This window comes from Pelobates fuscus, chromosome 7 (genome assembly GCF_036172605.1).
Source record: "Pelobates fuscus isolate aPelFus1 chromosome 7, aPelFus1.pri, whole genome shotgun sequence".
NCBI lineage: Eukaryota > Metazoa > Chordata > Amphibia > Anura > Pelobatidae > Pelobates > Pelobates fuscus.
The window spans coordinates 88952477-88969557 of record NC_086323.1 but is presented as its reverse complement, the minus strand read 5'-3'; positions in this window follow the sequence as shown (position 1 = coordinate 88969557).

Sequence of the window (17081 nt, the reverse complement as noted above, 5' to 3'; positions counted from 1 at the left end):
ACAACCAGCCCACAGGTCACCAGCCAGCAAGACAGCCAGCCCACATGCCACCCAGCCCACAGGCCAATAGCAAGCCAGCCTGCCCAGAGGACAACCAGCCCACAGGTCACCAGGCCACAGGCCAGCCCACAGGTCACCAGCCAGCAAGACAGCCAGCCCACAGGCCACCAGCCAGCCCACAGGGCCCACAGGCCACCAGCAAGCCAGCCAGCCCACAGGCCACCAGCAAGCCAGCCAGCCCACAGGCCACCAGCCAGCCCACAGGCTAGCTAGCCCACAGGCCAGCCAGCCCACAGGCCACCAGCCAGCCCACAGGCCACCAGCCAGCCCACAGGCCACCAGCCAGCCCACAGGCCAACAGCCAGCCCACAGGCCAACAGCTAGCCACCAGCCCACAGGCCACCAGCCCACAGCAAACCAGCCAGCCCACATGCCAGCCAGGCCACCAGCCCACAGGGCAGCCAACTGCCAGCCAGCCCACAGGGCAGCCAACTGCCAGCCAGCCCACAGGCCACCAGCAAGCCAGCCAGCCCACAGGCCACCAGCAAGCCAGCCAGCCCACAGGCCAGCCAGCCAGCCCACAGGCCAGCCAGCTAGCCCACAGGCCAGCCAGCTAGCCCACAGGCCACAAGCTAGCCCACAGGCCACAAGCTAGCCCACAGGCCACCCACCCCACAGGCTACCAGCCAACAGCAAGCCAGACAGCCCAGAGGCCACCAGCAGCCCACAGGCCACCAGCCAGCCCACAGGCCAACAGCCAGCAAGCCAGCCAGTCCACCAGCTAGCCCACAGGCCACCAGCTAGCCCACAGGCCAGCCAGCTCACAGGCCACCAGCAAGCCAGCCAGCCCACAGGCCAACAGCCAGCAAGCCAGCCAGCCCACAGGCCAGCCAGGCCACCAGCCAGCTAGCCCACAGGCCAGCCAGCCCACAGGCCACCATCCAGCCACCCCACAGGCCACCAGCAAGCCAGCTAGCCCACAGGCCACCAGCCAGCAAGACCAGAGGCCACCAGCCAGCATGCCAGTCAGCCCACAGGCCAGCTAGCCCACAAGCCAACAGCTAGCCCACAGGCCAACAGCTAGCCCACAGGCCACCAGCCAGCCCACAGGCCACCAGCCAGCCCACAGGCCACCAGCCAGCCCACAGGCCACCAGCCAGCCCACATGCCGCCAGCCAGCCCACAGGCCAGCCAGCCCACAGGCCACCAGCAAGCCAGCTAGCCCACAGGCCACCAGCCAGCCCATCGGCCACCAGCCAGCCAACCCACAGGCCACCAGCAAGCCAGCCCACAGGCCACCAGTTCACAGGCCAGCCAGTCCAGAGGCCAACCAGCCATCCCACAGGCCAGCCAGCCCACAGACCAGTAGCCAGCCCACAGACCAATAGCCAGCCAGCCCAGAGGCCACCAGCAAGCCAGCCACAGCCCACAGGCCAGCAGCCGGCCACAGGCCAGCCACAGCCCACAGGCCAGCAGCCGCCCACAGGCCAGCAGTCGCCCACAGGCTAGCCTAGAGGCCTACAGCCAGCAAGCCCAGAGGCCTACAGCCAGCAAGCCCAGAGGCCCACAGGCCAGCAAGCCCACAGGCCAGCAAGCCCACAGGCCTAAAGCCAGCAAGCCCACAGCCTGCAAGCAAGCCACAGGCCTAGAACCAGCAAGCCCACAGCCTGACAGCCGTAGCCAGCAAGCCCAGAGACTGCCAGCCAGCAACCGTAATTGAGGTAAGAGGAGCCAACTTGGCCTAGGTATCAGCGAGCTATGTTGTGTTGCTCTATTGTGAATAGGAACCAGAGTGTTGGAGAGATCCCCCTCCAGGCCCCAGGCCCCGAACACACTCTCTAAAGGAACAAACAGAACAACACTCTCTAAAGGATACTGAGATAGCCTCTGCTAGAAAGACCCCCTTCCATGCCTATTAGACTCAATTGTAGACTCTAATGGGGCCTGGAGTGGATTCTTTCTAACACACTCTCTAAAGGAAACTGAGATAGCCTTTGCTAGAAAGACCCCTTTCCATGGCCCATTAGTCCTCAATTGTAGTCTACACTGGGGACTGTTTCTAACAGAGGCTCACTAATGGACGCTGAGATGGCCTCTGTTAGAAAGACCCCCTTCCAAGCCTATTAGACTCCATTGTAGTCTCTACTGGGGCCTGGAGGGGATTCTTTCTAACACACTCTTTAACCCCTTAAGGACACATGACATGTGTGACGTGACATGTCATGATTCCCTTTTATTCCAGAAGTTTGGTCCTCAAGGGTTTAAAGGACACTGAGATAGCCTCTGCTAGAAAGACCCCCCCTCCATGGCCCAATAGCCCTCAATTGTAGTTTCTACTTGGGCCTCGAGGGGATTATTGTTATTTATTTTGCACAGTTTTTTGCATTTGCTAATTATATTGCACTTGTTTAGAACTTATTGTACTTTTGTTCCTTGTGTCTAAAGATTGTGTAGGGTGTGACTGGAGGTGGGGCATGGAGGCAGGACAAGGGTGGGGCTTGCTGCGGAGCATGGGTGGGGCCTGTAAGGAGGCCCTTGATTTATTTTGCCCGGGGGCCCGGAGGGTTCTCAGTCCGCCCCTGGCGGCAGCTCACACAGCGCACTCGCTGGCAGAGCCAAACTGAGAATCCAAAGCAGCCCTGGAAACAAATTTATGCCATTTCTACTAATCAATATGTATATATTGTACAGTAAGCACACAAGCTCACTGACATGCGCAAATAGGCTTACTGACAGACAAAATTCTCTGACTCATACACAAGCTTACTACAGACAAACTCACTTGTATAAACACAAGGCTCACTACAAAGAAGTTCAGGGACACACACATGCTCACTAAATAGAAGCTCACTGACAAACACAAGAAGTACCATCTTAACAGTGTTAAGGCCCCCCGGGCAAAGCAGTGCATTGGGGCCCTTCCTACACAACAACTCACAGGAATTTTTTTTTAAAATTATTGATAGACTGCTGAGTACATACACACAGTACACTGAATGTGAACACAGAGAGACTGCTGAACACATACACAGACATTGCAGAATGCACACAGGCTGATTTATACACGTACATACAGACTGTTGAGTCCATACACACACACAGACATACAGACTGCTGAGTCCATACACACACACAGACACACACACAGACTGCTGAGTCCATACACACACACAGACTGCTGAGTCCATACACACACACAGACTGCTGAGTCCATACACACACACAGACTGCTGAGTCCATACACACACACACAGACTGCTGAGTCCATACACACAGACTGCTGAGTCCATACACACAGACTGCTGAGTCCATACACACAGACTGCTGAGTCCATACACACAGACTGCTGAGTCCATACACACAGACTGCTGAGTCCATACACACAGACTGCTGAGTCCATACACACAGACTGCTGAGTCCATACACACAGACTGCTGAGTCCATACACACACACACAGACTGCTGAGTCCATACACACACGCACAGACTGCTGAGTCCATACACACACGCACAGACTGCTGAGTCCATACACACACGCACAGACTGCTGAGTCCATACACACACGCACAGACTGCTGAGTCCATACACACACGCACAGACTGCTGAGTCCATACACACACGCACAGACTGCAGAGTCCATACACACACGCACAGACTGCAGAGTCCATACACACACGCACAGACTGCAGAGTCCATACACACACGCACAGACTGCAGAGTCCATACACACACGCACAGACTGCAGAGTCCATACACACACGCACAGACTGCAGAGTCCATACACACACGCACAGACTGCAGAGTCCATACACACACGCACAGACTGCAGAGTCCATACACACGCACAGACTGCAGAGTCCATACACACGCAGAGACTGCAGAGTCCATACACACGCAGAGACTGCAGAGTCCATACACACGCAGAGACTGCAGAGTCCATACACACGCAGAGACTGCAGAGTCCATACACACGCAGAGACTGCAGAGTCCATACACACGCAGAGACTGCAGAGTCCATACACACGCAGAGACTGCAGAGTCCATACACACGCAGAGACTGCAGAGTCCATACACACGCAGAGACTGCAGAGTCCATACACACGCAGAGACTGCAGAGTCCATACACACGCAGAGACTGCAGAGTCCATACACACGCAGAGACTGCAGAGTCCATACACACGCAGAGACTGCAGAGTCCATACACACGCAGAGACTGCAGAGTCCATACACACGCAGAGACTGCAGAGTCCATACACACACACACACACGCAGAGACTGCAGAGTCCATACACACACACACACACGCAGAGACTGCTGAGTCCATACACACACACACAGACTGCTGAGTCCTTGCGCACACACACACACACACACACAGACTGCTGAGTCCTTGCGCACACACACACACACACACACAGACTGCTGAGTCCTTGCGCACACACACACACACACACACAGACTGCTGAGTCCTTGCGCACACACACACACACACACACAGACTGCTGAGTCCTTGCGCACACACACACACACACACACAGACTGCTGAGTCCTTGCGCACACACACACACACACACACAGACTGCTGAGTCCTTGCGCACACACACACACACACACACAGACTGCTGAGTCCTTGCGCACACACACACACACACACACAGACTGCTGAGTCCTTGCGCACACACACACACACACACACAGACTGCTGAGTCCTTGCGCACACACACACACACACACACAGACTGCTGAGTCCTTGCGCACACACACACACACACACAGACTGCTGAGTCCTTGCACACACACACAGACTGCTGAGCAGGGCTGCCATCAGAAATTTAGGGCCCCTGACACAACTCAAGATCTGGGCCCCCGGGGCCAGCCCTGAGTCCGCCCACAAGGATGAAGTGTGTGTGTGTATAGTGGATGTAGAATGTGTGTCGTGGATGTAGAATGTGTGTAGTGGATGCGGTATGTGTGTCATGGATGCAGTGTGTATAGTGGATGCAGATTGTACGTTTTGTGTAATGTATGTAATGTTTGTAGGCATGCATTAGATGCAGAGTGTGTGTGTAGTGAATGTAGGTGTGTATAGTGAATGCAGAGTGTGTGTTTTTGTAGTGGATGTAGTGTGTATAGTGAATGTAGTGTGTATAGATCATGTAGTATGTTTGTAGTGAATGTAGTGCGTGCGAAGTCTGTTTAGTAAATGTAGTGTGTTTGTAATGAGAGCAACGTGTGTATAGTGAATGCAGTGTGTGTGTGTGTGTGTTTGTGTGTAGTGCAAAGTGTGTTTAGTGGATGTAGTGTGTGTAGTGCAGAGCGTGTTTAGTAAATTTAGCGTGTAGTGAGTGAAACGTGTGTATAGTAAATGTAGTGTGTGTGTGTGTAGTGCAAAGTGTGTTTAGTGAATGTAGTGTGTGTGTGTAGTGCAAAGTGTGTTTAGTGAATGTAGTGCTTGTAGTGAGTGCAGAGAGTGTATAGTGAATGTAGTGTGAGTGTGTAGTGCAGAGTGTTTAGTGAATGCAGTGTGTATGTATTGCAAAGTGTGTATAGTGAATGCAGTGTGTGTGTAGAGCAAATTTTATCACATGACAGGAGGCTTCCTATTTTGCATTTCTCTCTTTACTAAACTCCATAGCAGTAAAGAAAGTGAAACATTTAACCAATGAAAAATGCAATAGGGAGTAGGAAGTTCCCAACAATTAGGCTCCTCCCCCTCTTTCTTTACTGCTCCATCGCAGACAGGTCAGAGCTTTTGGCTCCCCTTTTATATGTCTATATATATATATATTGAATTCATTGATTTTAATGCATATTACTATTATTTGTTGGGGATTATTATTTTAAGCTTGTGTCACCTCTACTGTTTGAAAAACGTTCATACATTTATTTGCTTATTCTGGTAAAAAATTGTTACTAAGAGTTTATTTTTTATTCTGTTCATGGTGTTATTTTACCCTATTATTTGTATTTCTATTTTTTGTACTTTGGGGGGACTTCCCCTTGGCAACCAACCTGCTCGTTTCCCTTTATTTTACCTCTTCATGAGGTAATCTCATTCTCTGCTCGGCTCCCGCCCAGCCCCCCTTTTCTTCCCGCCCGCGGGAAGAACCGGCCGCATAGCCTCCTTCCCGCCCGCGGGAGGACTCTGCCGCATAGCCTCCTTCCCGCCCGCGGGAGGACTCGACCGCACGACGGTTTTTCCTCCTCCGTCGGTCACCTTATCCCCTATCCCGGTCTTTCAGCCGCTTAGTCGGCTCTGTCATTGCGCGGCTCCCACCCCCGCCGGCATTCTCGCGGCGGCCATTTGCAATCTCGCGCCTCGCGAGATTACGGCCGCCATTTTGAGTATCCACTCAGTTCGGCGAGTCTGCGACCAGAGACAGTCCGGTTAACCTCTAGAGGTCAGTCTTTTTTGCAAAAAAATAAATTGCTGTATCTAGGCACTTAAGGGATCATAACCCTGTGCCTGTTAAGGGTGCTGCCCTATTTTGTGCTGCTTGTGGAGGTCGCCTTGTGGCCACCTCTGTGATCCTGGGTGAGGCCCAGAAATACTAAAGCCCAATAGTGTGGTGTCATTTATATTCTCAATATTATTACTGTATTTGCTATTACTGTTTTGGTACGATTACCCTTTGCCTGATTAGGCAGCTTAGATCCTGCTGGGATCTTAATCACACCTTATAATCAGACTCTGCTGGAGTCCACAGTACCATCACCACCACACACCCTGCTGGGGTTTTTACTCTATACTTGGAGTACATATATATATATTACACACTACGGTACCCTGTTAGGGCCGACATAGTGTTATTCATATAAAAAAATATACAGCTGAACTGACCTCTAATTAATTTTTCTAATTAAATTTTTCTAATATTCCCTGTGCCAGAAAATTTATTAATCTCAATATGGAAGCTGCTCAAAATACAGCAGACCTCCAAACAATGATTAATGAGGCGGTAGCAGCCTCCATGGAGAAAGCTCTCTCCTTAATGATGGCCTCTAATGCCGAGAAGAGGAAACCATCAAAAACCCACCGACCCCGACACGATTCGGATTCCGAGGATTCGGAACCACATACGAGCCAAGAACCCTCCACCGGCAAACGCCACTGGAAGGGGGAAAAGGGCCGACAGAACCCGGCCAAGGGTAAGACCCCTGCAAAAAAGCTTAAGCCCTTAAAGGACACTACCCCGCCCCCGCCACCTGATTACTCCTCGGATGAGGAGGATGCAAACAAAAAATCCTTGGCAATTATAGACGAATGGCAGGCGGAGGGATCAGACTCCTACGAGGACCCATGGGGCTCCGAGTCCGAATCCCAACATAAACTCATAACACACAAGTTACTGGGAGACTCCCAACTTCAGGACACCATGGATGACCCGCAGGAAGACGAAGACGCCATTTTTGACCCATCAGGTCAGAAGCTGTTTGATCCGAGGAACCTAAGACATCCTCGTTCAGGGGACTGGACACCCCCAGATCATCTTGCAAAGTTCATGCACCTTTGGCTGAGGAAATCCATGGACAAGACGGTCCGCAACCGACTTCGGTCCGAATGTCCAAGACCTTCTCTACCCGACCACGTGGCAGAGACACCAGAATTTGACCAGGTGATGACCACCTTCATGTCCCGAGGTGGCCGGGACCCACGCAAAGGCATGGAGAAGGGCTTCAGAGCAGTCCAGGACAAACTGCTAGACGCAGTAGGACCGCTTTCCAGGATCATGTACCTGGCGGACGATGCCCTCACAAAGGCAGACCAGTTTGACGCGACCATGGTTCGCGAATGGGCTCATGATGTTCGGGAGTGGGCACAAAGATGTTTTTGCTTTGTGGGTAACACGAATACAGCCCTCTCCTCCGAGCGGCGCAAGGCAGCACTACTCCGTATCGACGGAAAGTTGGTGGAATTGGGCACCAAGGAGTTAGGTCCTCTGGCACAGGGCAAACTGTTTGGCGATCCTTTCCTCAAGGACTTGAACAAACACGTAAATATCTTTACTTCCCTGAACAAGGCTCAGTCCTCCATGAGGAGAGTATTTAGACAAACCCCCAACAGGGGGGTTTTTGGACGGGCTGGCCGCCAAAGGGGCCGTGCTGCCAGCCGATTCTGGCCTTCAGGCCCCCGTAACTCAAGACCTCACTCTTTCTACCCGGTGGTGGGATACAGACAACAATCCTCATATACCCGAGGAGCGGATAGAGGCCGTGGACCACGTACACGAGGCAGAGCACGTTTCTCCACAGGTAAGCAATCACCTAACTCATTACCTTACTCTCCGTCCAGCAGGTCGCATATCTTTGTTCTTTCAGGAATGGCAGACCATCTCCACAGACGCGTGGATCCTACAAACGGTTCAAGGGTACATCATCGACTTCACGTCGCACCCACGACAAACAGTCACACCGCACCCGATCAAATGCTCGACAGAAGATACCAAACTCATACACAACGAGTTACTGGAACTTCGATCGAAAGGCGCAATAGAACCGGCCTCCGGACCTCGCGTTTTTTTCAGCAACATATTCCTAGTAAAGAAGAAATCAGGGGAGTTTCGACCCGTCATAAACTTGAAAAGACTCAACGAGTACGTCACGTACAGACACTTCAAGATGGAAGGCATACATCTCCTGAGAGACCTACTACAGGACAAAGATTGGTTCACGAGGCTGGACCTAAAAGACGCATACCTCTCAGTACCCGTCCATCTCTCCTGTCGAGAATTCCTACGATTCCACTGGCAAGATCGCCCCTGGCAATTCACATGCCTCCCATTCGGCCTCAGCTCGGCTCCATGGTGCTTCACCAAATTACTGAAGCCGGTAGTCGCTCATCTTCGCGCACAAGGAATTCGTTGCATTATATACCTGGACGACCTCCTACTGTTCTGTTCCGACAAGTCCAGACTGACGCAACACACGAACTATACCACAAACCTACTATCATCCCTGGGTTTCGTTGTGAACTTTCGCAAGTCAGCCATGTCACCATCCCAAACGGTACAATTTCTAGGATTCGAGATAGACTCCACCACGAGCACCCTACGGCTACCTGCCTCAAAGATCTCGACCATTCGCAAAGAACTGCGCAAGACCATCCGCGCCCACACCATTCCACTCCGCACCCTCGCTCGAATAGTGGGACTACTCTCAGCCTCCATACAGGCGATCTTTCCGGGACCACTCCACTACAGGGCAATGCAACGCCTCAAAGCATCCTTCCTCAGACACAACCCATCCTACGACCAACCAATCCCGGTCACGGAGGAGGTCAGGGACGAGCTCAGATGGTGGCTGGACAGCATGGAAGCATGGAACGGTCGGGCCATCTTCGGGAGCACGCCCGACTTAGTCCTGGAATCGGACGCCAGCCTCTGGGGATGGGGCGCCACAAGCGCAGGCACATCAACAGGCGGGACCTGGACCTCCCAGGACCTCAACCTACACATAAACTGCCTAGAACTCCTGGCAGGATCATTTGCCATCCGCAGCTTAGCAAAGGAAAAGACGGACTGCTGCATCCTTCTAAGGATGGACAACATCTCGGCAGTCCGCTACATCAACCGCCTGGGCGGAGCCCGATCCCGGATCCTCTCGGAAATAACGAAGGAGATCTTCGATTTCTGCCTACCCCGCAACATCTCCCTCAAAGCGGAATACCTTCCGGGGGAAACGAACCTCACAGCGGACTGGTTTTCACGCCACTGGAGGGATGCCAGCGACTGGAAACTGGATCCACAGATCTTCCAGAGTCTAGCGGCACACCGGGGTCCATTTCACCTAGATCTGTTTGCGTCTCGCAACAACAGACAAACTCAAACATACTTCAGTTGGCTCCCAGACCCGGAGAGCAAAGCAACGGATGCATTCCTACAACCATGGCCGATCACGGGAGCATATGCCTTTCCCCCCTTCGCCATGATAGCACGGACCATTCACTACCTGAGACAGCAGCGGGTATCCCTGCTACTCATCACACCTCTATGGACAGGACAACCTTGGTTCCCGGACCTCCTAGCCCTATCTTACAAGGACCCTCTCCTACTACCCTCACACCAATATACTCTCACAGATCCGAAAGGGAGCCCTCATCCGCTCGTCCTGGCCAACCGACTCACCCTAGTGGCTTGGACTCTTTCCGGGGTGCCTGGCAAGTCGGCGAACTACCGCAGGCTGCTAAGGACCTCCTATGGGACTCATGGGCTCCAGGAACTAGAAGATCCTATCTACACGCGTGGAATTCCTGGTCCAATTGGTGCTTGGAACGGAATATCGATCCATTTACAGCCTCTATTCCTACCATCCTAATCTTTCTAACACACCTATTCTCCTCAGGACGATCATATAGGTCTATTAACGTAGTCCGCTCAGCCATTTCAGCGGCCCATGTTCCCACACTGGGAATCCCAGTGGGAAAAGACCCACTGATATGCAGACTTTTAAGAGGCATTCGACTACGACGACCCCCGGAACCAAAATATTCACGACTCTGGGATGTCGAGGTAGTCCTCCGCTTCCTGAGGGAATGGCCGACCAACGACAATCTCTCCCTCCGGCAACTCTCTGCGAAACTAACAGTTCTACTTTGTCTAGTTTCATTCCGCAGGGTATCGGACGTCCGAGCGTTCGACATAGACGCGTTCTCGGTCTCCCCGGAGGGAGTCACATTCCAGATATCGCGTCGCACGAAGTCTGACTCTGCGACGGTTTTTTACCCTTTCTTCAATTCCGATCCACAACTCTGCGTCGTGGCCACACTACGGTGATACGTGGAGGTTACGCTTCCGATACGGACTCCACCCTCGGGGCAACTCCTCGTGTCATACGTTCGACCACACGTCCCCATCACTACTACTACCCTAGCCAGATGGGTTCGGTGGATTCTTTCTTTAGCAGGCATAGACGCTTCCTTCGGTGCTCATTCTGTACGTGGAGCGGCAGCTTCCTCAGCTTTCACAGCGGGTGCCTCTCTAGCAGATATCTTACGTTCCGCGGACTGGTCTAGAGAATCCACTTTTCGCACTTTCTATTTCCGCCCGAACTCCGACGCGGCCTTATCACTATTACAGCGTTAAAAATGCAAAATAGGAAGCCTCCTGTCATGTGATAAAATTGAAGATTATGCTAGCGTCAGTGTACTTATAATCTTAATTTTAATAATGACAGGAGGCGAGTATTTTCCCACCCTTTCCCACCCTAGGGAAGATGGGAACATTTGAATTCTGATACCACATGTCTCTTTTCTCACTTATATCACTACATCTGTTGTAGCGGGTTTGTTCATCTGCTAACACATTTAGACAGGGGTTAATATATATCTGTATGTACTCCTATTTGTTTAATAAGATTGGTTATAACCTTATCATAAAATATCGTAAAGGCTAAAGGTCACTGTAACAAACAGTTCGGAGATCCCATTCTAACCCATTTCACACTCTCATTTCAGTCTAATTCTGTGCCATCCTGGAGTTTCTTCAGTAAAATACCCGGACTTCTTCTTACCCCATGAAGATCAGATGTTCACCCGTTGGTGCCGATTACAGTCTTCATCATCCCACTATGAACGTTCACCAGTTGTATTTTGTTATGTATTGAACTTTATCTTACTATTGCGATGTCGCTTCTGAAAGAGGGGGAGGAGCCTAATTGTTGGGAACTTCCTACTCCCTATTGCATTTTTCATTGGTTAAATGTTTCACTTTCTTTACTGCTATGGAGTTTAGTAAAGAGAGAAATGCAAAATACTCGCCTCCTGTCATTATTAAAATTAAGATTATAAGTACACTGACGCTAGCATAATCTTCAATTGTGTTTAGTAAATGTAGTGTTTGTAGTGAGTGCAGAGTGTGTTTAGTGAATATAGTGTTTGTAGTGAGTGCAGAGTGTGTTTAGTGAATATAGTGTTAGTATGTGTAGTGCAGAGTGTGTTTAGTGAATGTAGTGTGTGTGTAGTGCAGTGTGTTTAGTGAATGTAGTGTGAGTATGTGTAGTGCAGAGTGTGTTTAGGGAATGTAGTGTGTGTGTAGTGCAAAATCTGTATAGTGAATGTAGTGTGTGTAGAGCAAAGAGTGTTTAGTGAATGTAGTGTGTGTGTAGTGCAACATGTGTATAGTGAATGTAGTGTGTGTGTGTGTGTGTGTGTAGAGTAAAGTGTGTGTAGTGAATGTAGTGTGTGTGTAGTGCAGAGTGTTTGCTTGTAAGGATTCAGTGTGTGTGTAAAATAGGGGGGAGGGGAGTATTTTTTTTTTTATTTGTGTATATTTCAATTTTATTCCCCCCTCCCTGGTTCTTACCATGCCAGGGAGGGGGGAGTTCGCATTCCCTGTTGGTCCAGTGGCATGGCGGAGGGAGCCAGCCGCGGTTCATTGAAGAGGGGGCCCAGCAGCACACACTGTCTTCCTTTCCAGCTCCTCTCGGACTAACTCTCGCGAGACAGGCCTGCGTGCTGTGCGGAGCATGCCATAGTAACGCGTGGCAACGCTCTGGTGGCCAAAGGGCGCAGGAAAGTTAGACAGAGAGCAGCTGGAAAGGAGGACAGAGTGTGCTGCTGGGCCCCCTCTTAATTGTACAGGTAGCAGGGTGCCCTCTGTGCACATATCTATATATATGTGTGTGCACATAATGAATGTGGGGCTCAGCCCCCCAGGACCGCCGGGCCCATGACAACTGTTATGGTTGTCATGCCCTGATGGCGGCCCTGCTGCTGAGTCCATACACACACACACACAGACTGCTGAGTCCATACACACACACAGACTTCTGAGTCCATACACACACACACAGACTTCTGAGTCCATACACACACACACACACACAGACTTCTGAGTCCATACACACACACACACAGACTTCTGAGTCCATACACACACACACACAGACTGCTGAATCCATACACACACACAGACTGCTGAGTCCACACACACACACACACACACAGACTGCTGAGTCCACACACACAGACACACACAGACTGCTGAGTCCATACACACACACACACACAGACTGCTGAGTCCACACACACACACACAGACTGCTGAGTCCATACACACACACACAGACTGCTGAGTCCATACACACACACAGACTGCTGAGTCCATACACACACACAGACTGCTGAGTCCATACACACACACATAGACTGCTGAGTCCACACACACACACACACACACACACAGACTGCTGAGTCCATACACACACACAGACTGCTGAGTCCATACACACACACAGACTGCTGAGTCCATACATACACACAGACTGCTGAGTCCATACATACACACAGACTGCTGAGTCCATACACACACACACACAGACTGCTGAGTCCATACACACACACACACACACACAGACTTCTGAGTCCATACACACACACACACAGACTTCTGAGTCCATACACACACACACACAGACTTCTGAGTCCATACACACACACACACAGACTTCTGAGTCCATACACACACACACACACAGACTTCTGAGTCCATACACACACACACAGACTGCTGAGTCCATACACACACACAGACTGCTGAGTCCACACACACACACACACACACAGACTGCTGAGTCCACACACACAGACACACACAGACTGCTGAGTCCATACACACACACACACACACACAGACTGCTGAGTCCATACACACACACACACACAGACTGCTGAGTCCATACACACACACACACACAGACTGCTGAGTCCATACACACACACACAGACTGCTGAGTCCATACACACACACACACACAGACTGCTGAGTCCATACACACACACACACAGACTGCTGAGTCCATACACACACACACAGACTGCTGAGTCCATACACACACACAGACTGCTGAGTCCACACACACACACACACACAGACTGCTGAGTCCATACACACACACAGACTGCTGAGTCCATACACACACACAGACTGCTGAGTCCATACACACACACAGACTGCTGAGTCCATACACACACACAGACTGCTGAGTCCATACACACACACAGACTGCTGAGTCCATACACACACACAGACTGCTGAGTCCATACACACACACAGACTGCTGAGTCCATACACACAGACAGACTGCTGAGTCCATACACACAGACAGACTGCTGAGTCCATACACACAGACAGACTGCTGAGTCCATACACACACACAGACTGCTGAGTCCATACACACACACAGACTGCTGAGTCCATACACACACACAGACTGCTGAGTCCATACACACACACAGACTGCTGAGTCCATACACACACACAGACTGCTGAGTCCATACACACACACACACACAGACAGACTGCTGAGTCCATACACACACACACACACACAGACAGACTGCTGAGTCCATATACACACACACACACAGACTGCTGAGTCCATACACATACAGACACACATACTGCTGAGTCCATACACATACAGACACACAGACTGCTGAGTCCATACACACACACACACACACAGACAGACTGCTGAGTCCATACACATACAGACACACAGACTGCTGAGTCCATACACACACACACACACACAGACAGACTGCTGAGTCCATATACATACAGACACACAGACTGCTGAGTCCATACACATACAGACACACATACTGCTGAGTCCATACACATACAGACACACAGACTGCTGAGTCCATACACACACACACACACACACAGGCTGCTGAATCCATACACACACACACACACAGGCTGCTGAGTCCATACACACACACACACACACAGACTGCTGAGTCCATATACACACACACACAGACTGCTGAGTCCATATACACACACACACAGACTGCTGAGTCCATACACACACACACACAGACTGCTGAGTCCACACACACACACACACACAGAGACTGCTGAGTCCACACACACACACACACACACACACACACAGACTGCTGAGTCCATACACACACACAGACTGCTGAGTCCATACACACACACAGACTGCTGAGTCCATACACACACACAGACTGCTGAGTCCATACACACACACAGACTGCTGAGTCCATACACACACACAGACTGCTGAGTCCATACACACACACAGACTGCTGAGTCCATACACACACACAGACTGCTGAGTCCATACACACACACAGACTGCTGAGTCCATACACACACACACACATAGACTGCTGAGTCCATACACACACACAGACTGCTGAGTCCATACACACACACAGACTGCTGAGTCCATACACACACACAGACTGCTGAGTCCATACACACGCACAGACTGCTGAGTCCATACACACGCACAGACTGCTGAGTCCATACACACGCACAGACTGCTGAGTCCATACACACGCACAGACTGCTGAGTCCATACACACGCACAGACTGCTGAGTCCATACACACGCACAGACTGCTGAGTCCATACACACACACAGACTGCTGAGTCCATACACACACACAGACTGCTGAGTCCATACACACACACAGACTGCTGAGTCCATACACACACACACACACACACAGACTGCTGAGTCCATACACACACACAGACTGCTGAGTGCATACACATACGCAGACTGCTGAGTCCATACACACACACACACACACACAGACTGCTGAGTCCATACACACGCACAGACTGCTGAGTCCATACACACGCACAGACTGCTGAGTCCATACACACGCACAGACTGCTGAGTCCATACACACGCACAGACTGCTGAGTCCATACACACGCACAGACTGCTGAGTCCATACACACACACAGACTGCTGAGTCCATACACACACACACACACACACACAGACTGCTGAGTCCATACACACACACAGACTGCTGAGTGCATACACATATGCAGACTGCTGAGTCCATACACACACACACACACACAGACTGCTGAGTCCATACACACACACAGACTGCTGAGTCCATACACATACGCAGACTGCTGAGTCCATACACACACACACACACACACAGACTGCTGAGTCCATATATATATACACACACACACAGACAGACTGCTGAGTCCATACACATACAGACACACAGACTGCTGAGTCCATACACACACAGACTGCTGAGTCCATACACATACAGACACACAGACTGCTGAGTCCATACACACACACACACACACACACACTGCTGAATCCATACACACACACACACACTGCTGAATCCATACACACACACACACACACACACTGCTGAATCCATACACACACACACACACACTGCTGAATCCATACACACACACACACACACTGCTGAATCCATACACACACACACACACAGACTGCTGAATCCATACACACACACACAGACTGCTGAATCCATACACACACACAGACTGCTGAGTCCATATACACACACACAGACTGCTGAGTCCATACACACACACACACACACACACACAGACTGCTGAGTCCATACACACACACACAGACTGCTGAGTCCATACAGACACAGACTGCTGTGTCCATACTCACACACACACACAGACTGCTGAGTCCATACACACACACACACACACACAAACTTCCTCACTAGCAGACAGACAGACACAGACACACACACACCAAGCCTACCTGTTGCTGTTGGTCAGCCATCTTCTGGCCTTTGCAGCAGCAGCATGGTCTACTGCTTAACGGCGGGGCTGTGGCTTATTTACAGGAGCTGGGGATTAATTTGGGGGCGGGGCCTGTGCCGGGGAGCCTGTCAGTGCTCCCTCCGGCCACAGACAACCCACAGCACCGCTCCAGCTCCTCTCTCCTGCATTCCCTCGGGCTGTCACACACTGTCACAGTCCGAGGGAATAGAATGTAAACACATGGCCAGCAAGTTGCTGGCATTTGGGGGTGGGTAAGGGGGGACACAGTATGATGTAGGGGGGGGCCATGGCCCCCTCTGCCCCCTCCCCCCCCCCCCCCCAGCGATGCCACTGATCCCCATGGCTGTCTATATGCCACTGGGAAAATCAGGGAGTTAGGAACATTTCACAACTAATATCTGGGGTATCATGTTTCGCTTCCCAACTCTACAGGAAACATTCCAACTGCCATCAAAATTTACATTTCTCTATCTGCAAATCAAAAGTGTACTACTAGAACATG